General features: G+C 44.9%; 1 protein-coding gene and 1 pseudogene across 6 annotated transcripts in view; both read right to left on the reverse strand.

Moving 5' to 3' along the window:
- The window catches only part of KCNMA1 (potassium calcium-activated channel subfamily M alpha 1), a 619,222-nt gene that overhangs the window by 335,924 nt on the left and 256,977 nt on the right, over positions 1-26,321 (reverse strand). The gene's annotated exons all lie outside the window — the stretch shown is intronic.
- On the reverse strand, positions 12,134-12,250 carry LOC136646971 (5S ribosomal RNA; annotated as a pseudogene).

A 26,321-nucleotide genomic window follows, 5' to 3' on the forward strand; every position in this document is an offset into this window, starting at 1 on the left:
GGATTTTTTTTTTTTTAAGAAAAATATTGTCTTAACCTCACACTTATTTAAAAAAAAAACAACTGTAAAACAAAGTAAATCAACAACCAACCAATTGTACCAAGTTGATGACATGGGCACCAGCATTTAACAAAAATTAAATTCAAAGTGAATTTCAAGATTCCTCAGAAGGAAGCACATCTAAGATTTTGAAAGGAAGCTAAAAGGGTTTCTGTAAAACAAGAGAAATTTCTCTGAAATTTCTCTGCACATCCTGAGGTTTGGCACGGAAACGTCACACAAAGCAAATTTTAGAATTTTTCCCCCCAAAATGAAACATCTGATAATTTTCAAGGAAAGATGAATGCGTTTCTATAAAAGAAATAAAATTTTTCAGAGTGGTTCTGCCCATTGCTTTTTGCTGTGATTAACAGGGCTACCCAGGTGTAAACTGGCTAGAGCAGTGGTTCTCACACATTTAGCACGGGGACCCACTTTTTAGAATGAGAATCTGTCAGGACCCACCAGAAGTGATGTCATGACCGGAAATGACATCATCAAGCATGAAAATTTTTAATAATCCTACACTGCTATCCTACCCAGTAGCAATTACTATCATTGTTAAAAGAATATACATAGTAGCTTGTGAAATATTTTCCTGTAACATTACACCAAATGCAGTTACATACCTTGGTAGCATCAAGTCTACTATATTAAAAATAAAATATTTAAATGAGTGGGGACCCACCTCAAATTGGCTTGTGACCCAACTAGTGGGTCCCGACCCACAGTCAGAGAAACACTGGGCTAGAGAGAGAAGTCATTTTTGAGAAGTCAGCCAATAAGATCTTAGGGACCATTCATAAGAAACCAGTCCTACCCCACCCCCACCCCCAATATGGCATGTACCTGCACCAAAATGCACACGCTGCATGCTATGGTGGAGAAACAACCTGAAAGCAAATAGGAGGTAAGTTAAAAATAAAAGTTCCTTACCTCCCCATAAGCCTACAGACTACATATGGATCTCCTTCAAAATACACCATTTTGGTGTTTCCTCCCCCAACACGCACCATTATTTCCTCTCACTGTCCACAAACCACCATCACCTGCTTACCTATACTGGGGCAGGTTGCCAGCTGCAGCAGTGGGCTACCAATCAGCAGCAGATCAAAAATGGCCATTAGTGGTGCATTGCATGTGTTGTTCAAGGCCTCTTTACGACAGTGATCCAGTGTGCCACTGCCATAAACTGGGTGATAGGACTGGGCAGTAAATGATATGGCAGCAAAGCTCACATTCCGTCACTAAAAATGACAGAGCAACAGGGAATACATGAAGGTAAGACAGAAAATGCTGCCACTGCTAAAACTGCCGTCAACCTGTGCCACCAAAACTGGCCAACAGATTCTGAGATGGAATTGGATAGGTCTGCCAAACAATTAATATGTTTAAGCCTGCCTTTAATCAACCTACAGTTTTCTGTTCTCATCACTCCAAGAAGCAATGGCAGTGCTGAAGTTTGTTTTAGTCCAAGGTCCAAAACCATGGGATTGAAGAACAAATAACTGGAGTAAACCTTAGTGAACATTTTATTCTGTTGTACCAGTAACGGCCACTTTCACCTCTCTACAGAACTTTGCTGCCAGCTTTTCACTTCTCCTGCCAGACCTGTCAGTGTTCCCCTCAATTACTTCCCATCTTGTGTTGCATTCTGCATGAACTCTTGATCCCTTACCATAGTTTTGACCAATCATCTCTTTCCCAATACCCTAATCTAGACCTGTTATGACCTTCACTCCTCTCAGTATAACACCCACAGCAATTGTTTCCTTAAGTGGCCATGTCCTTTCTCCCTTGCTACCCCAAACACCTACATGACACAGCCTCTCTCTCTCTCTCTCCAAATCGCCCCATGTACACTCTCTTTATCCCAATACAGATTGGGCCTATTTATCTGTGGATTTTACATTTTTTATACACGGATTTGACTCAACACGAATGGTCCCTGCAAATGAGAAGGAATGTGCTGATCCCTGGAGAAGAGGAAAAATGCATCTCTTTAAAATCAGTTTAACAAGCTGAACAGTCCTTTAACAATAAGCTCCTTAATGGGGGGGGGGCAGCTGGCTGACAAACCATCAATCCTTCTTTCTCCAGCGGCCCCTCCCTTCCCACTGAGCACGTTTGCATTGGTGAAGAGAAGGGGTGAGTAAAGCGGTTAGAGGAGGACTGATGGATGGATTGTCTTCTTAATGACTCTTATCTTTAATGACTCTTATCTGCTGAGTCAGAAGGTCAGCAAGGCTGTTTTTAAATCACTGGAGCAAAGAATTTTTGTTTTTTAAATTGATTTGCTATAGTGCGTTTTTTGCCATTCATGTGAGTGCTTGGAATGGAACCCACGCAAATAATAAGTCTCAGTCTGTATATTCATTTATGTAAACCTATGTAAATTTATTCAAATTTTAAATGTAAATTAATTATCTTTTTCCCTGGCCCCCAACATAGTGGCAGAGAGATGATGTGGCCCTCCTGCCAAAAACTTTGGACACCCCTATTTTAGAACCAGGGGACGTCCACTAAAATTGAGTGTTGGGAGAATTAGAACAGACAAAAGAAAGTATTTCTTTACTCAGCGTGTGGTCGGTCTGTGGAACTCCTTGCCACAGGATGTGGTGATGGCGTCTGGCCTGGACGCCTTTAAAAGGGGATTGGACACGTTTCTGGAAGAAAAATCCATTACGGGTTACAAGCCATGATGTGTATATGCAACCTCCTGATTTTAGAAATGGGCTATGTCAGAATGCCAGATGCAAGGGAGGGCACCAGGATGAGGTCTCTTGTTATCTGGTGTGCTCCCTGGGGCATTTGGTGTGGCCGCTGTGAGATACAGGAAGCTGGACTAGATGGGCGTATGGCCTGATCCAGTGGGGCTGTTCTTATGTTCTTATGTTCCCAGGTTTCCCCTATATAGCTGGCACAGATCCAAGAAGACCCAGAGGGCTGGCTGGTGCTCGACATGGGGTAAGGGGAAAAATATTCCCTTACCCCAAGAAGATCTCCAGCCGCCTTCTAACCTGTGCTGGATACAGCACAGGTCATGCAGCCTGACTGTACCAGCACAGATTAGAACTGGAATGCCCATGAATTTCCACATAAAAAGGGACAAGACTATACTCCACTGACACAACAGAGTGATTATCTCAACTTTTCTCACTCCTGCAACTATATAAGAAATGGCAAAGGAAGATCAAATCCTCTGCCTGCCTTCTAATTTTTGAAGCTCTCTAGTTAGTGGAAAATCTACAAGAATAAGTCCCATCTGTTAGCAGGACTGTGTTTTTGAATTTAATTAGGTTTGTTGTGAGAATGCCTGGCAAAAAGACCAACAGAACTACAGCGCTGATTTTAATTGAATTAGTAACAAAAGAAATATTTCTAGAACAGTTTGCTCCTGCTACAAATGTTGTTCTGGCAGATGCTACATTACCAACCCCCTTGAAGTTGAAATGCTTTATTGAACCCAATTTCAGTTTGATAAAGTTTATATCTACCCTAAAACATTTATATCGGCTTAGCAGATATGGCTGCTTTTAAAGGATCATGGGAATTGTAGTGTGGTACTGGTGCTAATTTTTTTTCCTTAAAACTATAGCCTTCTTTACAGAACTATAGGTTTTCAGGATCCCTGGGTAAAGGGACTGATCAGCCACATCCATAGTGTCCACAGGCACTAAAAGTAAAGCTGCTAGAAGAGAGTCTATTAATGGCAGAATGTGTGGTGACTGAATGTGAAGTCATTCTGTATTAACCAAAGTTGACAGCAGAACAAATCCAGGCAAGTCGAGGGTCTCCCTGACTATTCCTGCTTACCACATGATGGGAACAGCCCTGGTAGATAAAGGCAGAAACAGTCCCAGCTGGTGCTTCCACATCATCCAAGCCCACCATAAATACTGCCCCCCATTTAAATAAATAAAATTTAAAAAGATTAGAAACTAAAATTGTGTGTGTGTTAATTAGGATGTCTGGGGGAGTGGTAGAGCCTCCTACCCCTTGACCTTACCTCCAGTTGTAGCAGCCTGGGCACAGCCTTCTCGTTCCACCTGAACCCTGTTTGAAATGACTCAGAGGAGCAGAGACCATGGCATTTATAACAAGACCTGAGTGGAGGCGGTGCCCAGGGCAACTGAAGCTAGAGGTATGCAAAAGGGGCAGGAATCCTCCCTCTTCATCCCTTAGCCCATTTGGTTGCTTTCTTAAACAGGCAGAGGGCAGGGAGATTGAGAAATGGAGGTGGCCATGGGCAGATTTCTTCCCCAGCCACTGCCCACATCCTCTTAACTTTTGAGTGAGTGAGCAGGAAGGGGATCAGAGTGCAGACCAGAGTGACTCCATCAGCAGAAATTCAGAGAAGGTGAAATGAAGATGTGGGGTACTAGCCCTTTGGGAGGCCCAGGGCACTAAAGCATGGCCATGACAGTGGGAGTGGGGTCTGTGCAGTTCGCCTTCCCCAGAGGAAGCCTTCCCAACTCATGGCTTCAGAGTGCCCATAGGAGGGGATTAAGCTGAAAGCTCTTTGGTGTCCACTACTCAGACCTTGTCAGAGCCTTTGCGTAGCCACCCATTGAATACCCTCACTCCACCATCTGGCTGCCTCAGTCCTCCTTAGCTGGCAACTGGACTTTTAAACCCTGCTGTGCAGAACCTCCCTTTCTTGATTCCACCCTCCCACCTTGGAGCACATGTATTTAGCAGCGCTGTTGGTTGTCAGAGCCATTGTAAGCCACTCCATGTGTCTTTGCATGGCTCCTGTCAACTTGCCTGGCAGCACAGATCGATGCTGTATCACCTGGTTGCGACCGAGGTGAATGGACTTCCTTCACTAGGCAAATCTACCCTTGGACACTTTTGTCATTTCACCACCTCACCAAACTTGCCACTCAATGAGAGGCCTTCAGATGGTGTTATCAGTGGACCAGTCCTGAGAGGAAAGGAAGCAGGCACAGAGAAATCCAGCTTTAGTTTTATTACCCATGATACCAAATATCTCAAGTTTTGGGCTGAGGTACAGTCAATTGTCTGTCAGAATTTACAGTGGGGTGTTCAACCAGTCTGAGGAAATTTTAACTACCCCCCTCCTCAGAAAGGGTTCCCGTCTTGGAGAAGGAGTGGTACTGGAGGCAGAAGGTCTGGTCTAGAGGGTAGAGCCTCCATTAGCCCGAAGATAACATCAGAAGGTTGCCAGTTCAAGGACACTGGCAGCTCCCTGAAGGGCTGAGAATGGCAAGACCTTGAAGCAGCTGACAAGCCGAGCTGAGTGATTCCACCTTCTCTTGGCGTGAGCAAGAAGCATCTTGGCTGCCCTCCATGTGAGAGATGGAGCTGCTTGTCAGCCTGCCTTGGAGAACTGGAGGCCAGAAGTGAGACCAAACCAGGAAGATCCATCTGAAATGTTGTTGGTTCTTGAAAGACAGAACCTCTATGATTGTAAAAATCCCCTCACCTGCCTATGTAAACCGCCTTGAATAAAGTCAGAGGAGTAATCCGATGACCAGAAAGGCCATAAATACCTAGTTATTATTACTGCCTTACAGCAGCTGAGAGATCTTGCCTCCCCAGGGAACCTGTACATAACCTCCAAAAGAATAACTGTACTTCTGCAGAAGTGCAAAGTAGGAAGCATTTAGCTCTAATTTAAGCAAGGCAGCCAGTCTAGTCCATCCTTTATTTTAGCTACAAAGTTGCCTGTGAAAGTAAGAAGAGAATCTCCTTACATCTTTCTTAGTGGCTGAGGTACTATTACTTGTTACAAGTTCAATCATTCATCTGCCTAATGGCTCACCACAACTTGGAAATTCTTGGAGAAGTAAACCACGGTGATGTAACTTTTTTTATCCAGGCACAGTGAAGCACCCTCAGAATCATGTCAACATGCCCTGTTCCTGTTGACTTCCACACATAGAAAATGGTTGGGTTCTCAATAAGCACAGTACATAACGGTTAATAAGTTAGTTGCAAGTCAATAAGAAGAGGAACTATTCCACAAATATTTTTACTGCCCACACATATCTATGTTAGGCACTAGAAGCCTAAAAGGATTTAAAAACCAAGCTTTTTGTTTTTGTTTTAAAGCTTCCTTGCCTAATCGCCTGGAGACATTTCACAATGAGGTGACTGGTTGTTATAGGCCTATAATTCAACACTTGTTAAACTGAATAGTTTGTGAGAATATATTGGTTGAATACTATATATACATTGCTTCTGACATACAGAAAATGTGCCCCAACCCCAGGGAAGAAATTTGCTAGGAACTTGAGAGAGTGATATACAAAGAACTGAAGCAGACAGATCCACTTTTGAAACTGACAAATCCTCAAGACAGAAAAATGAGAGAGGCTTGAACTAGTAGGTCTTGTACAAATATCACCTGTTGCTGAGGGAAACTACTTTGCTTCATGCTACAGCAATTGCCCAAATAAGTAAAACACCCCCCCCTCCCCATATATGTAGGAAAACCTTGAGAATTCAGGCTCAAATCTGCAAAACTAACAACCTGATTCTATGTAAGTTTAGGTTATATCTCATACTTGGGGGAAGACTTGGAAAAGGTGCAAAAGAGAGCGACTAAGATGATTACGGGGCTGGGGCACCTTCCTTATGAGGAAAGGCTACGGCGTTTGGGCCTCTTCAGCCTAGAAAAGAGACGCTTGAGGGGGGACATGATTGAGACATACAAAATTATGCAGGGGATGGACAGAGTGGATAGGGAGATGCTCTTTACACTCTCACATAATACCAGAACCAGGGGACATCCACTAAAATTGATTGTTGGGCGGGTTAGGACAGACAAAAGAAAATATTTCTTTACTCAGCGCGTGGTCGGTCTGTGGAACTCCTTGCCACAGGATGTGGTGCTGGCGTCTAGCCTAGACGCCTTTAAAAGGGGATTGGACGAGTTTCTGGAGGAAAAATCCATTATGGGGTACAAGCCATGATGTGTATGCGCAACCTCCTGATTTTAGGAATGGGTTAAGTCAGAATGCCAGATGTAGGGGAGAGCACCAGGTTGAGGTCTCTTGTTATCTGGTGTGCTCCCTGGGGCATTTGGTGGGCCGCTGTGAGATACAGGAAGCTGGACTAGATGGGCCTATGGCCTGATCCAGTGGGGCTGTTCTTATGTTCTTATGTAAGACCCACTGAATTGAGTGGAATCTGTTTATGAGGAAACACAGGGGATCTGGCTGCAAATATGTTGGTTGCCAAAAAGCAAATATTTGTTAAAAGTGATGACTCAGTTTAACCTGAAAGCCCAATTTAGAGATGAGAATGCCTGTTAAAAATTGATGTGGAATATGACAACTATTATATTTTCTAAGATAATCCCATGCCTTTGTCTCTTCACAAAGAGCCAGAAAAGTTGATCATCATCTTTCTGCTCTCACATACAATTTTTTTCCCACCCCAACAGCTGCTACTGTGTCCCATCCCCTCCGCCCAGCCCCAAATTATGATCTGTTTGTTAGTTAAGTGATATGTGAAGGGCACAAAGCTTACAATAACACAAGCTGAGGAAATTTAACTACAGGAACGCTGATTGCTGAGTATAGTTGCACTGGTCTCCTTTGTCAAGCCAAGTGATTAAGCATATTTAGATTCTATTCTAAAGATCAAAAGGGAAATATTTTAAGACTTCAAAAAGTACACTTACTAGAAAGGAAAGATGGTCCTTGCATCCATCAATTAAAAAAAATCAATTTGTGTGAAATGACTAAAAAAGAAAATGCAAGCATAAAAAAAAATGACCAGAATAAAAGATTTGCAAACATGAACTTCTAAAACCTTTCTGACAGTGACAAAAACAGTGTACTGAGTATCCTGAGCAGAGATGTGATTTTCTGTGGAAACTTTCCGACTGCTATAATTTTCCATGGAAAAATTTCAATTCCCTGAAATTGGACTGGACAGTATTAAAAACTGTTATTAGTTTTTAGGTGACATTAGCTCCCTTTTTAGATTATATGCACTTGTTTTCTCCATCTACTAAATATGAGGAGGTTGGGAGAGAGGCAGTTAGCAGGGTCCCACCGCCACTTCATATGTTGATTAAACATGTGGATGGAACTTGAGAAGAATGATTATGTATCATCATCATCATATCTAATTTCCCTTGCAACCGACAGAGCGCCCCATTAATTTCACATGCATTTTTTTATTTATATCCTGCACTTCCCTGAAGACTCAGGTCTGTCTGAGGCACTCACACCTATCTCTTATCAAACTGGAATGGGAGACACCAGCTAAGTTAGAGACAAAGGGATCCTGTTGCAGAAAATAGGAGCAGCAGTAGCATCCCCTTCAGATTGCTTAGCAAGTCTCACCTGGAAGCCTTCAGAAGCATTAAGGACCTGCTCCAGACTCTTTGTGCAAAAAGGTTTCCTTCCTGGTACAGTTGGTCTCCATGTAGTTCCCCATTTCAAACAGAGTTGGGAAGTGGCATTAATTATTATTATTATTAACAGTATTGTATACTTAAACCAGAAACTACATGCTCAGGTCTCCTGTCCAGCAGGAGACCCAACAAAGGTTCAGGAGGTTCAGGACTAAGGCCTGACAAAGGTTCAAAGCCTATACTAAGCAAAGGATATTCAGGGAGCCAATGAGGTATTACAAAGGGAATAACAGAAGCACATGCGTGGAATGATTCTTTACTAACCTCACTCATTTAATTACCTCTTACTGGGGGCAAGGCAAAAACCATTCTCATCAGCATTTTTATAGCAATCCCCCCCCCCCCCCCCCCGAAAATGAAACACTAAAAGATATACACTGACTATGCCCTGGTTAAATTAGTTGTGAACAATTACAGCGAACTAGTGATCATTGTAACTGAAATAGCAAACACCAAATTGCAACATTGTTGAATTAATCAAGGGAGAGTGGGCTAATTAAGAATATGAAATCTGCTTGTAATTGCAGTTAAATAAAAAATGTCAGAAGGTCAGAGTTAGAAAGCATTTTCTCTAAGCAGCTTACTATTTCCTCAGAGTTGTATCTATTATATTAAAAAAACTTTGCTTAATTGAGAAAGATAAAAAAATATGTTCTGCAAGGCCTTTGGCAGGGATTAATTCAATATGCAATGGATACTCACCCACGCACCATGCCCCAAGAAGTAAAAATTGCATATATCAAGCACACACATACAGAGATATATCTATGCTCATTACAGCAAGACAGTACCCCAGTCATTTTCAATAATTGGGAAATGCTATGGTTTGTCATGTTTTACTAGATTAGCAATCTATTAATGATGATCTTGCATCATGTATCAGGGATCTATAATGTCCATGCATACATATGTCAAGGTATCTTTCAAATTTTTAGTCACAGCAGTCCTTGGGGACTCCTTCGTCCATTATGTGCTTACATCCATACAACCAGTTCACCTGCAGGGCAAGCCAGTATCCCGGTAGAGAGAACCAAACTCTCTCAAGATAGTCTCAGAATAACTCGATGATGCTTCAAGTTCCTCCCCCCCTCTACAGACTGGAACTCAGAAAAATGACCCCCACATTCCCTTCTACACTCCCTAAAGTCCTCCCTCCTTTTCTTAACCAGCAAGCAGTGGTAAAGGTGGGAGCAGCAGGGGCATGCAGGGAGAGAAGAGGGTAGTTTGTCAGCTTGCCATAGCGCTTGGAGAACTGGTCCCCCATGGTCCCCAAGGCTTTGTACCCGAGCACGTTGCTATCCAGTGCATAATGAATATGAAGTGGAAGGGACAGCTGGGCACCCTTAGTTCCTAGGTGCCACTCCCCGAGCCTTAGGAAGTGGGCCACAGCAGGCTTGGCAACACAAGTTTTTACCTCCTCCCTTCCTCCACAGTATAAAAGAAGAAGCAGAGCCAGCCCTAGGCCAGGCAAAAAGCAACTTTAGCTCACCCAACCATTTGTTCAATTTGTGAATATCTTTTTTAAAAATTCCATTTGTAGACCAGTTTTTTAATTTCATGCATTATTTTAATGAACAGACATTGATGGTAAATTTAACCCTCCCCACCACCACCAAAAACACACACACATTGCTGGCCATGTGATCAATGGTGATATCTTTACAAGAAAACATGTATTAACTTTATACTTGTTGTGTCAGCTATGAAATGGATAGTTGAGTAGCTACTACATGACAGGTTCTCCCTCAGGCAGTCATCTGTCCCTAAATTCTGCCCCAGAGTGTTCTTGCAAAGGCCTCACTCATGTTAACAAGGCTTGTGCTAGACAGCTTCCCATTTGCTTGTGCCCATTGTCTAAAACTGTAGTACTTCAGCCCTCAATTAATCCTGAGTAGCTCTGGAGATCAGAAATCACATTTAATGTGGGCTTATGGTGTTTTGCCAAATTTCTGTTCCAAACTTTGCCTATTGAACTTATGCCTGCTTTAAGCGAATTAGTTCCCTTCTTTCCCCAGCAACGGCCCTACATCAGCACTGCTGGACCCCACCACCAGAGTAGCGTACTTGTTCAACCTTCAGAGGTCCTCCTTCCTCCCATCTCCCACCAGCAGCTTCTCTGGTCACCACAGCAAGATCATGGTTCTCAGCAGCTCTTGGGCATAGCAGCCACACACCAGTCTCTGTTCCAGCAGTTTCCCATTGGTCTGTTAGTCAGTCAATCAGCCCATCAATCAATCAATCAGCTAGCCAGTCAATTAGCTTTTCCATCCTCCTTCCTCCAAGCTCCTTCCTCCTGCTCTCTCAGTTTCTCCAAGCTCCTTTCTTCTACACCCACATGCTTTTCCTTCCTCCAGGTGCTGCTTTTATCCCTGAGGGCCTTGTTGCCTCCAAGTGGCTGCAGCTGCACAGCATACTCACTGCAATCTAAGGCCCTGGTGTTAACCCCATGTTTCCCAAACCTGACAGAGTAAGGGCCACTGTTGACACCACACCCTATCTCAGGGATGGGCAAACTTTCAACTTTAGAGATCCTGAACCTTTAACAATTGTGTAGAAGAGGAAATTTCAGCAGGTGCAGTTTGTGACCTCACAGAAGTTGCACGTGCTGAAATTCTCTCACCCCGACACAATTGTTAAAGGTACAGGATCTCTATAGTTGAAAGTTGCCCACCCTTGCCCTATCTCCTCAAGGGATCTTGTGCATGCCCATTACACATGGTCATTTGTCTTTACAGTTAATGCACTCTTAGGAAGGAAAAGAGGCTGTCCACAATAAAACATAGAGAACAGTGATTTTCAACATTTTTCTCACACTGACAAGGTAATAAAATTGTCAAGGCACACCACTGGTTTTTTGACCATTGATAAGGCACACCATGTTGTTATTGGGGTCTCACGTCCCCCACTGGCCCTACAAATAAATAAAACTCCCCCAAACACCCACGACACACCTGCAGACCATTCGTGGCACACCAGTGTGCCACAGCACAATGGTTGAAAATGGCTGATCTAGAATCAAAACAATGTTGCAACAAAATGTCGATGTTAGAGTTAGCAGCTGTTCTATTGGAAATCAGTAATCACCCCCAATCAGCTGTCCTAGTTGCAATAATTCACACATGCTTGCATTTTAGATCTTTACAGAACATTTGCTTATTCTGAAGATTCAAGTTGTAGAAAATGATGGGGAGAAGGGTTTTCAGGCTTGAAACAATATGATAGTGCACAGATGTACTTTCCCCCCTGTTCTGCTATAAACACAAGATAGTTTTGCACATTTTTGTAGTGCCTTAGAGATAATAGCAGGTGAAAGAAACTGGTGTGTAATGACAGACAACCATAGCTCTATCATACCACTTTAAGGGCCAAATCCTATCCAACTTTCCAGCCCTGGTGTAGCAGTGCCAATAGCCTGCAGTGGAAGGGTAGTTACGGAGGCTTCCACAAGGTAAAGGAATGTTTGTTCTTTTGCTGTGGGGCTGCATTGCAGCTGCACTGGCACTGGAAAGTTGGGCTGTAAGCCATTTCTGCTCAACGTTGCATATACACAACAGAGATCAAATGTATACACCCGTGAGCTGAGCAGAAATTAGTTAGAGCCCAGTCCTGAGCTTGGCACTCTGGCTTTCCACCATAGCGCACTGTCACATTCAGCCTGGTGGTGGCTGGCAACCTTCAGTCTCGAAAGACTATAGTATCAGCCTACAGCACCCGGTATTCCCCGGCGGTCTCCCATCCAAGTACTAACCAGGCCTGACCCTGCTTAGCTTCCGAGATCAGACGAGATCGGGCACATGCAGGGTAACAGTTACAAATGTGCCGTAAGGCACATCTGTGAGGCTTACTGCTGGGCTAGCACCCGTGCTAGCCCAGCACTGGCCAGCACTGGGCTAGTGCCAGGCAGGCATCCATCCTCGGCTGCTCGGCGGTCTCACGGACTGCCGATCTGTGGCGTGGTAAATAGGATGGGGAGGGGGCAGGGAAGAAGCATTCCAGAGAGGGGGGAGGCAGGCAGAGGATGGGGAGGAGGCATGATGGGGAGGCAGAGAAAGGGCAGGCAGGAGGCATGTCAGGGGAGGGAGGGGGCAGCTGGGTCCTGTGGAGCTCCACTCCACCGGATTCAAGGCATTTGTGTGGGGCTCGGCGCCCTACACGAATGCCTTTACCTTACCGCCGACCTTTTGGTCGGCAGTAAAGTGAGTAGCCCCATTGCAGGGCTGCTTCCCTTACCTGGGGGAAGGGGACAAAAGTCCCCTTCTCCTGAGGTGCTGCCCATGGCAGACTGAGGTGTGCAGGATGCGGCGGCAGCCGTTCTCCGCACTGCTGCAGCCTTGCACCCCGGGCAGCTCAGGATTGGGCTGCCCATTATCTTAGAAACCTTTATCTAACAAATCTCTTAGCACTGAAATCCTTACAGCGACATCAGCCTGCCAACACACACTTCTTTCCTTCGGTTCACAACTCATTTATTATTGAGACATCTTCTCAACAGGTGACCTGGTGCCTGGAAAAGTCAATGAGGTAGCTGGTATTTAGAAATGAGATGTTTGTTCTTCACAAAATGAGAGCTGAGTGACAGTCTGAAACAAATGCACAGGACACTTTTCAATATCTCATCAATTCCATCAAATACCTTTGCTTCCTTTCTCTCCTAAACAAAGGCAAACATGCAATTCCTGCCACTGGTAAATATCAGTACCAGTCAAACAGCTAAATACACAGTATAAGGCATTCTGATTTTATGAGCAAATTCAGACCTGTGGAAGGGGAAGTATCTGTACATTTCCACAGTATTTCATGGGTGCCCACACAATACTCTTCCATAAACTGCAAACTAGGAGGAGTACAAGGCACTCTTACAAGAAACAGTCCTTATTTTCATTTTGCAATAAGTGTTAGAAGCGTTGTGCCGACGCCGTATGGCGAAGTTGGAGTGTCCTCTCCAGTGCGCGAAGCCTGGGTAAAGAAGGTATGGAGGATAGGCTGTTACCCATGCAGCAAATCCCCCCTCTCCACGTCGCTGGAATGGTCCAATGGAAAGGCAGAGGCCAATACGGTTGGTTCCAGCGGCGTCGCAGGAGTTGCCAGAACGTGACTGTGTTCAGCCATGAACTGCCTCAGGGACTCCGGCTCCTGATTTTGCCTCGAGGTTGACTCCTGAAGCCTTTTCCACAACTGGATGTAGCCACAAGGCAGTGGAGGTTTGAGGTCAGAGTTTCCTTCTCTTAGATGAGCTGCCTTCCTAGGCTGACGAGTCCCATCTACCCGGTACGTAGCGTACCCGGTAACTGTACGTATCCCAGTAGTATCAATTCCACATTTTTTCAGCAAATGAATTCTTTATTGGAAAAAACAATGATAAGACATTTCTTAGCCAATTTACTCCAAAGATGCGCCAGTGAGCTCGTTACTGGTGCAGATCTCAATTGCTCAGGCTACTGGAGGGGGGCGAGGGCATAGTAAGGACTGCAGGTGCCCACAACACACTGGGTAAACGGCCCCTCCTACGTGCCATCGGAGCCATTCCAGGCTGCAACAGCAATACACAGAAGATGCTGCTTGGTTTAGTGAGTGCCTGCGTGTTGCCATCAATGCCCGAAATGGCTCCCACAGGCAGCACATTGCTTACATGGCCCACCGAAGCGCCTGCAGTCATTACTGTGCCGCCACCCCCTGTAGCTATGCCAATCTGCTTAGCAAGTGTTGCTAGTAATGCTTCTGGCATTCAGGGTACCTCCAGCACTTGCTGCATTCCTGTATGGAAAACAAACAAGTTCAAGCCCTTATCATTACTGTGATAATACCAACAGCAACTGAAGAGGGATCAGAGAAAAGTGGAGGAATTTGCACAAGCGCTTGAGGAATCTCTTCCAGGCCTGGTCGATGCAAACGCATCCAACAGATGGGAACATTTCAAGAATACCGTTTACAACACCGCCTTGTCCATATTCGGCAAGAAGACCAACAAGGCGGCAGACTGGTTTGAAGCCCACTCTGAGGAGTTGACACCAGTCATTGAGGAAAAGAGGAGAGCTCAAGCAGCATACAAGGCCTGTCCCAGTGAGCGCAACCTGCAGGTCCTCCGAACTGCTCGCAGCAAAGTCCAACAGACTGCCAGGAGATGTGCTAACGACTACTGGCTCCAGCTCTGTTCTGAGATACAGATAGCAGCTGGCACGGGCAACATCAAGGGGATGTATGATGGTATCAAGCAGGCCCTAGGTCCAACACAGAGGAAAATTGCCCCTCTGAAGTCTGCCACAGGCGAGGTCATCCAGGATCGGGCGCAGCAGATGGAACGCTGGGTGCAGCACTACTCTGAGCTATATTCCAGAGAAAATGTAGTCACCGAAGAAGCACTGAACAACATTGAGTGCCTGCCTGTGCTGGAAGAGCTTGACAGTGAACCAACCCTAGAAGAACTTCACGTGGCCCTGGACTCCCTTGCCTTTGGCAAGGCACCTGGAAAAGACAGCATCCCTGCTGAAGTCCTAAAATGCTGCAAAGAGATCATCGTCACTGAGCTGCATGAAATCCTCTGTCTCTGCTGGAGAGAAGGTGGAGTACCTCAAGACACGAGGGATGCAAACATCATCACGCTGTACAAGAACAAAGGTGACAGGGGTGACTGCAACAACTACCGCGGCATCTCTCTCCTTAGCGTCGTAGGAAAGCTGTTTGCCCGAGTTGCACTAAAGAGGCTCCAGGTACTTGCAGAGAGCGTCTATCCAGAATCGCAGTGTGGATTCCGAGCCAACAGGTTCACCACTGATATGGTATTCTCCCTTAGACAACTGCAGGAGAAATGCAGGGAACAACGACAGCCACTCTTTATAGCCTTCATAGATCTCACAAAGGCTTTCGACCTGGTCAGCAGAGACGGCCTCTTCAAGATTCTCCCCAAGATTGGATGTCCACCCAGGCTCCTCAGCATCATCAGATCTTTCCACAAGGACATGAAGGGCACTGTTGTCTTCGATGGCTCCACATCAGACCCTTTTGACATCCGAAGTGGAGTGAAGCAGGGCTGTGTTCTTGCACCAACCTTGTTTGGGATTTTCTTCGCTGTCCTGCTGAAGCAGGCCTTTGGAACTGCAACAGAAGGCATCTATCTCCGGACCAGATCAGATGGAAAGCTCTTCAACCTCTCCAGACTGAGAGCAAAATCCAAAGTCCAGCTGAAATGTCTGCGTGACTTCCTCTTTGCCGACGATGCAGCTGTCACTACCCACTCTGCCAAAGATCTCCAGCAGCTCATGGATCATTTTAGCAAGGCCTGCCAAGATTTTGGACTGACAATCGGCCTGAAGAAAACACAGGTCATGGTTCAGGATGTGGACTCACCTCCCTGTATTACAATCTCTGAGCATGAACTGGAGGTTGTCCATGACTTTGTGTACCTTGGCTCAACGATCTCCGACACTCTTTCTCTCGATACCGAGCTAAACAAGCGCATCGGTAAAGCAGCTACCACGTTTTCCAGACTCACAAAGAGAGTCTGGTCCAACAAGAAGCTGACGGAACATACCAAGATCCAGGTCTACAGAGCTTGCGTCCTGAGTACACTTCTGTACTGCAGCGAGTCATGGACTCTTTGCTCACATTGTATTGGCAACCTTCAGTCTCGAAAGACTATGGTATCGCGCTCTGAAAGGTGGTTCTGGCACAGCGTCTAGTGTGGCTGAAAAGGCCAATCCGGGAGTGACAATCCCTTCCACACCGGGAGCAAGTGCAGTCTGTCCCTGGTCTGTCTCCCTGGCTATGGGCCTTCCTTCTTTGCCTCTTAGCCTCAGACTGTTGGCCAAGTGTCTCTTCAAACTGGGAAAGGCCATGCTGCACAGCCTGCCTCCAAGCGGGCTGCTCAGAGGCCAGGGTTTCCCACTTGTTGAGGTCCATCCCTAAGGCCTTCAGATCCCTCTTGCAGATGTCCTTGTATCGCAGCTGTGCTCACAACAGGAGAGGAAACTGAGCGCTTTCCACATGCGCTGCCTCCGAGGAAACTGAGCGCTTTCCACATGCGCTGCCTCCGATGCATCCTCGGCATCACCTGGCAGGACAAAGTTTCAAACAACACAGTCCTGGAATGTGCTGGAATCCCTAGCATGTATTCACTGCTGAAACAGAGACGCCTGCGTTGGCTTGGTCATGTCGTGAGAATGGATGATGGTCGGATCCCAAAGGATCTCCTCTATGGAGAACTCGTGCAAGGAAAGCGCCCTACAGGTAGACCACAGCTGCGATACAAGGACATCTGCAAGAGGGATCTGAAGGCCTTAGGGATGGACCTCAACAAGTGGGAAACCCTGGCCTCTGAGCGGCCCGCTTGGAGGCAGGCTGTGCAGCATGGCCTTTCCCAGTTTGAAGAGACACTTTGCCAACAGTCTGAGGCTAAGAGGCAAAGAAGGAAGGCCCATAGCCAGGGAGACAGACCAGGGACAGACTGCACTTGCTCCCGGTGTGGAAGGGATTGTCACTCCCGGATTGGCCTTTTCAGCCACACTAGACGCTGTGCCAGAACCACCTTTCAGAGCGCGATACCATAGTCTTTCGAGACTGAAGGTTGCCAATACGTAAGTGTTAGAAGTGACCAAGTGTCACATTTTTGCAACAGAGGAGTGGATTTGTCCCAGGATCATGCAGGTGGGTTCCTCATCACTTGTGACTCTTCTATGACCTTTCATTGCTTCATTAACAACTAAAAGTGAATGGCTAATAGTAACAAATGTGTTTTTTGAAAATGTTTAAATAGACACTACCAGAAAAGACAAAGCCTACCTGAATGAAGCATTCTTGGAAAGAATGCCATAATGTATCCTATCTGGCTATGTCCTCCAGAAAGAGAGCCATTGGCAACTAATTACATACAGAACTTGTATAGCATAACCCCAAGGACCCGCTATTTCAGCAATTCATTGCATCATACATGAGATGGCTGCTAGTTATGATAGCTTTAAATGAGTCCTGCACAACTGATGATGAACCAAACTGGATGCAAGCTGGCAGCTATGATTGAGGTCTGCCAGGTGCTTGACAACCTCATCTGCAGTGCTGGGTAAATCAGCAAAACAAACAACAAGTACCTCTTGCATAGATAGAAGGTACTTCCATTCATACAACCACATAGGCGATTTTCACTGATATCCCCTTAACCTTGCAGCCCTCCATGTCCCTACACAATCCTCCAAAGAAAATTTTCAAGGGGCACAAGGGGATGCTTTACTGAAGAGAAGGCAGGAAGTCATGACAGGAAGGAAAGCTCTTCCAAGGCAGGATGGAAGCTCTTTTGCCACAGCAGCATGGAGGGAAGAGAGTGTTTGTCCATTCTGTCCCTTTCTTGGCAGCTGGGGAAAAGCATAGGATAGACCAGGGGTGTCAAACACAAGGCCCGGGGGCTGGATGTGGCCCGCAGAAGCTTTTTATCCAGCCCTCAGGTTCTCAGCTGCTGAGCAGTGCTGAGGTGTTACTGCTAAAAGGGCAGCCCCCACGAAAATTGGGCTCTCCCATATCTTGAAATATGATAAAGATGTGCATGTTTTCTCTTCTGTCATTTGTAGTTAATGAATTCCTGAGTGAGAAAAGGGCTTATTTTTGGTTATATTGTTTAATGACATCACTTCCTGCCTAATGACATCACTTCCGGCCCTCAGCAGGCATCATGAATGCCATTCGGCCCTCGGTATGAAACGAGTTTGACACTCCTGGGATAGACAGACACCTTTTTCAGCCATGCAAGGGGCAGCTCACACATGCACTGTAAAGAAACTGCCATGGGAGAGTGTGCCATGGGGGGGGGGGGAGCAATGCAGGGCTATGCCTCAGGCACTCTCCCAGATTTTTTTTCAGTCATAGTTATATTTGGAGAAGCACAAGCAATTTGTTTCTTGACTACAGCATGTGAACCACTATAGAATTTGAGAGACCCTGCCCTCAGTGGTTAAACAAAACCATAGGCCATAAGCAGAGCAAAAGCTGGTGTGAATTCTAGGGGAGATGCATTAAGAGAGGCCTTGGATCAGCATCCCCTAGCTTGTCTACCACTTAAACTAAAATGATTATTCCTCAGTCAAATCATCTGAAGAACTCGTGGAGAGGAGAAGAGGAGAATCTCAAAGAGTTTAGATGATTTCTATTTTTTAAAAAAAATCCTTGAGCAATAGTAGGGAAGAGCTAAATTTGCTGCTGGTGAAGAACCTTGAAGAACAAACTACCAAACCTGCAGAAGGCACAGAAGTCCCAATAGCAGAGGAATTCCAGGAGCAGCATTGCTGCAAACTAAGTAAATTTGCAAAATATGTCATAGTTGTTGATTCAGCTTGCCTTTAACACAACTTTGAGGCAGGGATGCTCAGAACACTTGGCAGTTGCTCCTGCTTTCCTATCTGTTCAGCCAATTCATAGTCCTTCTCAGGACAATTCAATCCAGATCAGCAGAATTCAAGTACAGCATAGCTCTTGATCCTCCAGCATAAGCAGCCAGTATTTACAGCATTTTCAGATGAGCTAATTTTTTCTTGCAGCGATTTCCAGTCGTATGGAACTAGTTCCCTGCAAAATCATGATCCTGATTAGTTATCCCCTTTGATCAGTGTTATTCAAACTGTGCGGCGCGGCTCTTTAGGGAGGTGCCAGGAACTCAAAGGGGAGTCGCGGGATGTCCTCTCACAGCGATACAGTCACACCCCTGGGCAGAATACAAGCCCGTCTGCACTTTTTTTTAAAGCAGAAGAAATGGGATTTGCTCAGCTGTGAGAGTGGCTGCTGCTGCCCCACCCCCTTCTCTCTCCACTCCGAGGCTGCCGCCTTCTGTGTTCGCTGAAGGTTGTTTGCAAAGCTCTTTGACTCCAACCCCCATCTGGCAAGGATCGCTGATCCTTGTCTGGTTGGTTCCTAGTTCCCAGCCCGGGATCGCTTCTCATCAAAGTGAAATCTCTCTTTTCAAACCCCTCCCTCTTCCACTCCCCCCTTTCGATCTCCAAACCTTCCCACTTTCCTCCCCCTCCCCAAATAAAACACTTCCTATTTTACCAGTCACCAGGGGTCTTAAGTTGTTTCCATTAAGTTGGCAAGGGGGGGGGGAGAGAGAGAGACAAGCACACACTTTACTTGGCCAGGAGCAGAAAAAAGGTACTGTTTTTAAAGTGATTTATTAGTCTTGTTGTTTGACTGAAGAGGAAAGGCTGTATTTTTAAAGTGATGAATCTTGCTATCTGAAGGGAATACTTATCAGCCATTGATGAAGTGACTGCCAACCCAATCCTATCCACACTTTCCTGGGAGTAAGCCCCATTGACTCTAATTCTGCCACATTGTAGAGGAGGGAAAGGATGGACAAAAGAAGCAGGGAAGGAATGTGTGTTTGTGTGTATGTGTGTGTTTTAAAACTGGTAATTCTAAGGGCAGAGCAGATTTTCCGGTGGCAAGGAGGCCACCCTAATTACTGCATAACTCCCAAACCTGCCCAATCAATCTGATTCAAATATTACTGTGACTATCTATACAGATATACAGGTCTGGGCAGGAGGTCTGGTCTAGAGGGTAGAGCCTCTGTCTGCCTGAAGATAACATCCACAAGGTCGCCAGTTCGAGGCCACCGGCACCGTGCGACCTTGAAGCAGCTGACAAGCTGAAGAAGAGCTATTCCATCTGCTCTGAGCGTGGGAGGATGGAGGCCAGAATGTGAAGCCAGATCGGAATGAAACACCTGAATGTAGTGGTTCTTGAAAGAAAGAACCTTCTTTCAAATTGTAAAAATCCCTATTTAATAAGGGATTTAAATAAAGCCTGCCTATGTAAACCGCCTTGAATAAAGTCTTGAATAAAGACCAAGAAAGGTGGTATATAAATACCTGTTATTATTATTATTATTATTATTATTATTATTATTATTATTATTATTATTATACACTAAATGTCAATGAAACAGGTTGCAGTGGGAGGTCACAGGTAGATTCCTGAGCTGTCTGTACTCATTCAGTCACAATGAACTGTCTACTGCCTTATCAGTTTCATATGTCCTTAGCTGGCATTCTCATACTGTTCTTTTCTGCTTTATTTAGAGTCTTGGTTGGGCAATGGTATTCACTGCAATGTTAACATGACAGTGCAGTTGGAGAGAGGAGGGGAAATTTATGCATCACAAATATAATTTAATGCGCAGAACTTCACAAAATTGAGTGGTCACTTGGGAGAAGAAAAACCTTCATTCCTACCCCATGGTCTCCAGTCCCCAGAAACTCCATGGAGTGCCTCACATATCCCTGCTTTTAGGAACTGCAGGCACTGCTTTTAGGAACTATTTTTTTTCACTGATAGCTTCATTGCCTAATAGCAAGAGCAAGTCTTACTGAAGCTGATATTTTCTAACCACTAGATCACATTTACGAACTGGTGTGTATATGTGTCATATTTGATCTATATTTTTAAATTTCATTTGTCGTATTTCCTAATGATTCAACCACCAAGATTAGGTAGCTTCCTATTCACATCTAAATGTGAATTTGCACTCCAATTTTTGCCTGCAGTTCCTAAAAGCAGGGGTATACAAGGCTTCCTGTGAAGTTTCTGGGGATATCTATCAGCTTCAGTAAGACTAGCTCTTGCTACTAGATAATGAAACTATCAGCTTAGAAAAAGTAATTCCAAGTTCAGAAACGCAAATATATAATCTGTGGTTAATGTCCACATTTCTAATTTATGTCAGCTAAAATCAACAGGAATGGCAATATTATATGACATAGTGTATTGAGGAAAATCTAGGTTCAAAACAGGAGTCTGGGCTTCTAGTCTGTGATGTGACTTGTATGACATGCTTGCTGACAAGGTTGACTATTATTTTCATAGCACATCCTGGATAACCGATCATGCTAGACCGGGATGTCCAAGGTTTTTGGCAGGAGGGCCACATCGTCTCTTTGACACTGTGTTGGGGGCCGGGGAAAAAAAAGAATTAATTTACATTTAAAATTTGAATAAATTTACATAAGTTTACATAAATGAATATATTAAAGATGAACGTATATGAGTGAATGAAGGTCTTGCAATAGCTCAAGGCCTATAAAAGGCCTTGCACAAAGCAAGGCCAGGCTTTCCTTTGCTGCCGCTACTGCATCACAGACATGAAACAACAAGCAGTCGAGGGAGCCCTCATTTCACAGCTCACGTGAGAGGTCAAACCGTTGCCCTCACTCTGAGAGCAGTTGCGTCGGGCCAGTGTGGGCTCCAACAAATCTCTGGCGGGCCAGAGGCTCATTGGAGACTGGGGGTTCCCTGAGGGCTGCATTGAGAGGACACGAGGGCCACAATTGGCCCCAGGGCCGGGGTTCGGGCACCCCTGTGCTAGATTAACAAGTGCTGACAATGGATTAAAGCCAGACATTGAATGGGTTAAGATGTGAGTTTTTATATTTGCCTAGCCAAGAACCAAATGAAATTCAATGGAAAGTAATGCATAACCCTAACAGTTGTAGCTACCATTACCACTACCAGCAGCATTTACACAGCACCGTGAATGTTCATGAAAGTTTATCTCATTAAATCTTACAACAACCCTGTAAGGTATACTATTGTTATTCCCCCTCTCCCACTATTGCACAATGGGGCTGAGATAGAATAACGGCCCAATCCTGAGCTGTCCAGGGCACCCAGCCTCGGCGGAACCGAGAAAGGCTGCTGCCGGATCCTGCACACCCCAGGCTACCGCAGGAGGCACCTGGGGAGAAGGGGACTTTTATCCCCTTCTCCTGGTTAAGGTAAGCAGCCCCACAATGGGGCTACTCACTTTACCGCCGAGTAAAGTAAAGGCATTCGTGTAGGGCGCCGAGCCCTCCACAAGCGCCTTGGATCCTGCAAAGTAGAGCTCCACAGACCTGCCTCCCTCCCTCCCCCAGCACGCCTCCTGCCCGCCCCCCTCCCCACGTCATGCCTCCCCCCTGCCCTTTCTCCACCCCCTGCCGGCCTCCCCCTCTCCCCGGAATGCCTCCTCCCCACGCCCACCCCCGTCCCCACCCCCGCTTACCTTGCCAAGACTCAGCAATCCGTGAGACCGCCGAGCCACGAAGGCTGGGCGACTGCCCCGCACTAGCCAGCATGGGGCTAACACGGGCAGGAGCCCGGTGGTGAGGCTTGCAAACATGCCTTACAGCACGTTTGCGACAGTCCGCAGTGGCACAGAGCCATGGCAAGGAGCCCAGGGTTGGGCTCTAACTTGCCTAGCAGTTCAGGGCATAGGCCAGCTTTGAACTAGGTATTTCCTGGTTCCTGATTCATTCTTATAAACAGCACTATATTGAACTAGCTCCAAAGAAATTTCACTTTTACTGATCCTAAATTAGATGGAATTAAACATGTTGTGTGCCTATTCATCGAAAAGTCTGTTATTTGATTTATAAATTCCACTGACACCTATGTAGTCATTCTCATACAAATGACTGCAGTCCAGCTCCACGTGCACAAGCTATGATCTCTCTTTGTTGGCTAGGGCAAGAGGAAAAGGCTTGGTGAGCTCTTGTGCAGCAAAAAGCCATCAATGGGAACTCCACACTCACAAGGAACTCTGAATCACAGCCAATGCATTTAGAATCAGGGTGTCAAAAGAGCTTAAATCACTCCATCGATTTTACATTTAATTGTATGGCAGAACCTCAAAAAGAAAAGCCCTGAGTCATTTTCAGATTCAGCGACCAAGTTCTAGTGCTGTGTGTAAGGAGTACATTGATGCTTTTCCTCATAAACTCAGGTTTAATAAAATATAGGCTTTCCAGCAAAATACATGTTTCGAAGATAGTATTTATTTAGTATACTTATTTAGCATATTATTTAGATAGTATTGCATTCAGAATCTTGGATCCTCTTAAGGGGAGCAAAGTAGGATAAATATATGATAAATAAATTTAACATCTTAGTAACATTAATATTCATATCGGAACAAAAAATAAATGAAGCAAGGTTTACAAAAAAAGGAAGTAATTTTTTCCCCAAAAAACCAAGTCTAAAAGGTATCTCATAATTCTACTTGTTATTCTTTATACCTGGTTACAATGTGTATTAAAGCCAGTTAGAAATTCCCATGAGAAACCCTTTGTCTGATCCCTCTCACCAGGTCTCAAAGAAACAGTTTCACTAGAGGTCTCATGCTTTGGCCAAAACTTGTCAGAATCAGATCCTGGCAATGTTGTGTAATATTTGTGCATTACCCCTGAAAACATTTGCCAATGTTTAGTTGCTCCAGTAACCACAAAGCAGGAGACTTGTTGTCATTCAGATGATGTGGTCAGAATACAGAATAACCACTGAAGCAACATGGACAAAAGAAACACTGTCAACCATGCAGGCTCAATTATTGGAGTATTTACCAAACAAATGTACAGTGAATGTTAAAGTTAAATTAATAATATCAGTTACGTCCTATTTCTTAGCATTCAAATAGGTTGGTCCTAACTATAGGATCACAGACAACAGTCCTATAGATTTCAATGCTGTTGAGTTCCAGAAAACCACATATACGAGTACTTTCAAGTAAATTGCTTGTATTGAAATAAATAGTAGTTTGTTTGTTTTTTCCAAGGACCCATAGCTCACCTTGGGCCATTATTCTTATTTCATTCAGAATTGCTTTTTCTACTTACCACGTATTCTTAAATTAAGAACAATGCTGTTGTTTTTTCTCCATTTGGCAAGCCTGAAGCATTGTTCAATGGGAGGTTCATGTGTGCAAGCCCAATTAACATGAATGGAGTACTGTAAGAGCATGAGAATACGCTTGCAGGCCCCTTTCATTTAAATGGGAGTGATGCAAGATTGTGCCCACGGTGAATTGCTCTGAAGCTAATTTTGGCCATGCTCTTGCTTTGACCTCCATTCAGAGGTGACGACTTCTTACTCTGTCTTTGATGCTACCTTGCCTTTTGACCACAAGCACAAAAGAGAGGTCTGTGTTGCGTTCCTCTGTGAGTCATTACACCCTGTTTTGAAAAATGCCATTTTAATAATGAGACTCTGCCTTTCAATACCTCTGTGCAGTGTTGGCTGGTGGACATGCAAATCCGAACTAGATATAACTGTAGACACATCTGCAAACTAGACACATCTGCAGAGTACACAAAAGTGATAAGTAATGAATGGATAAGAGGCTGGTTCACATGAGACAAGGCTCTGATCCAGTACAGAAAAGTTAAGTGACATACTATGAATGAATGGTGAATTCTCTCATTAAAAAATGCTATAAAATAATGCCTTTTCCTCTGTAGGGGATGCACAAGGCATGTGTTTCTATACTGTATTGAGAAACATATTTACTTTGAAATACTCAGTAGACTTCCAGAGTTGAAACCTCAGGTAGGTAAATGCCTCGTCATTAACCTAACCTAAGTCAATTTTCCAACTGGACACTTAGGCAAGCCCGGGATTTTAATGGTTGGCATCTTACATTTGCCCAGTGGCATTCCCGGGGTGGGGGAACAGTAAGTTGATTAGGCACCTCAATGCACCATGAAAGCAGCCCTTTCCTCTCACCTGTGAAGTCATTCTGGGTAGTGAGAACAAGGAGGAGACGCCTTCACGTTGCTCTCACTGCCTGGAATGGCTCCGAAGGCAAGGGGAGGGGCTGTTTACATGACCTGTTGAGGCATCTGCAAAACTTACCATTTTGCCCCCCACCCCAGGAATGCCACTTCACATGCCACTGTTGGACAAATGGAGAAAGCAATTTGACAGGAAGCAACAAATCTGTGTACTATATTCAACAAAAAGACCTACCACTTGTCTGATCTTGGTAGCTCTTCCTGTTTCCAGTTTTCTAGCGTACTTTACCCTTGTGCCAGTACTACCTTGCCATTTCTAAGCCACTTTCCCATTTGACTCAGCTGATTCCTGGACTCTCTACCTGCTTTCTGGCCTTTGGTCATAGCTTTGCCCAACAGTCTATCTGTGGCAAATCTGTATCCCCTCTCCAAATGCTTCACTGATGAAAATGGGGCACTCCAGTATTCATGCCAAGAAACACTACTGGAGTTCTCCCTTCCACCCACCACACTATATACATCACTGAAGATTCTTCTTCACTGTTCTGAGCATGTTAGCTGGTTCTGTAAGTGTGAAATGAACTGCGGCTGTGGGGGAAGAGTCAAACTCCTCTCTTCCTGCCATGGTTCTAAGCCAGATCGGGGATCTGGCACATGCTATTTAGGTTAGAAAAGTCACATACACAGGCTCCAGTCATGTAATTAATGTTTTATATCCAGTTTGGCCCTTAATCCCCTTCAAATCAGTGGGACTTACATCTAAATAAACATGCATCAGATTGTGCTGTAAGTCTATACTGTACATCTGACCCTAGTACCATCCTTTTCTCTCCAAGTTTAGACCATAACCATTGTTGCATTATCACATGATACAAGAGGAGCCACCACTTTCTGAACTGTAGAGAATTTCAAAGGAGTTCACTGACCATAGAAGGAACCTCCCTGATAATTCAACTATAGCAAGGGCTCCCATTCGGTCAAAGCTGTGCACCTCAGTGTACAGCAGTGGTTAAATCCAGACTGGATGCTGCAAATATTTCAATAAAAATTGCTAGCAAGGAAGAATTTTCTTTGTCCAGAGCTGTCAGTTTGTCTATTTATCTATTTTTTTTGGCAATGAATGATATTAATTTATTGCCAAATAAAACATAAGTGCTGGCAGCCTGCTGAGGCAAGCACGTTCGACGGGATTCTATTTCATCAAGGCAAATGGGCTTGCAGAGCTGCCAGGGAGACAAGTGCAATATGCGTTCTACATCAGAAAAACAACCTGGTTAACCCCAAGCCCACTTTTTATGTAACAGAAAAAAAGACGATACAAAAAGTTTTGGCACAAGAAGCTTCTCACGTCTTTCATATATCTACAGGAT

Source organism: Tiliqua scincoides, chromosome 3 (genome assembly GCF_035046505.1).
Source record: "Tiliqua scincoides isolate rTilSci1 chromosome 3, rTilSci1.hap2, whole genome shotgun sequence".
Classification (NCBI taxonomy): Eukaryota; Metazoa; Chordata; class Lepidosauria; order Squamata; family Scincidae; genus Tiliqua; species Tiliqua scincoides.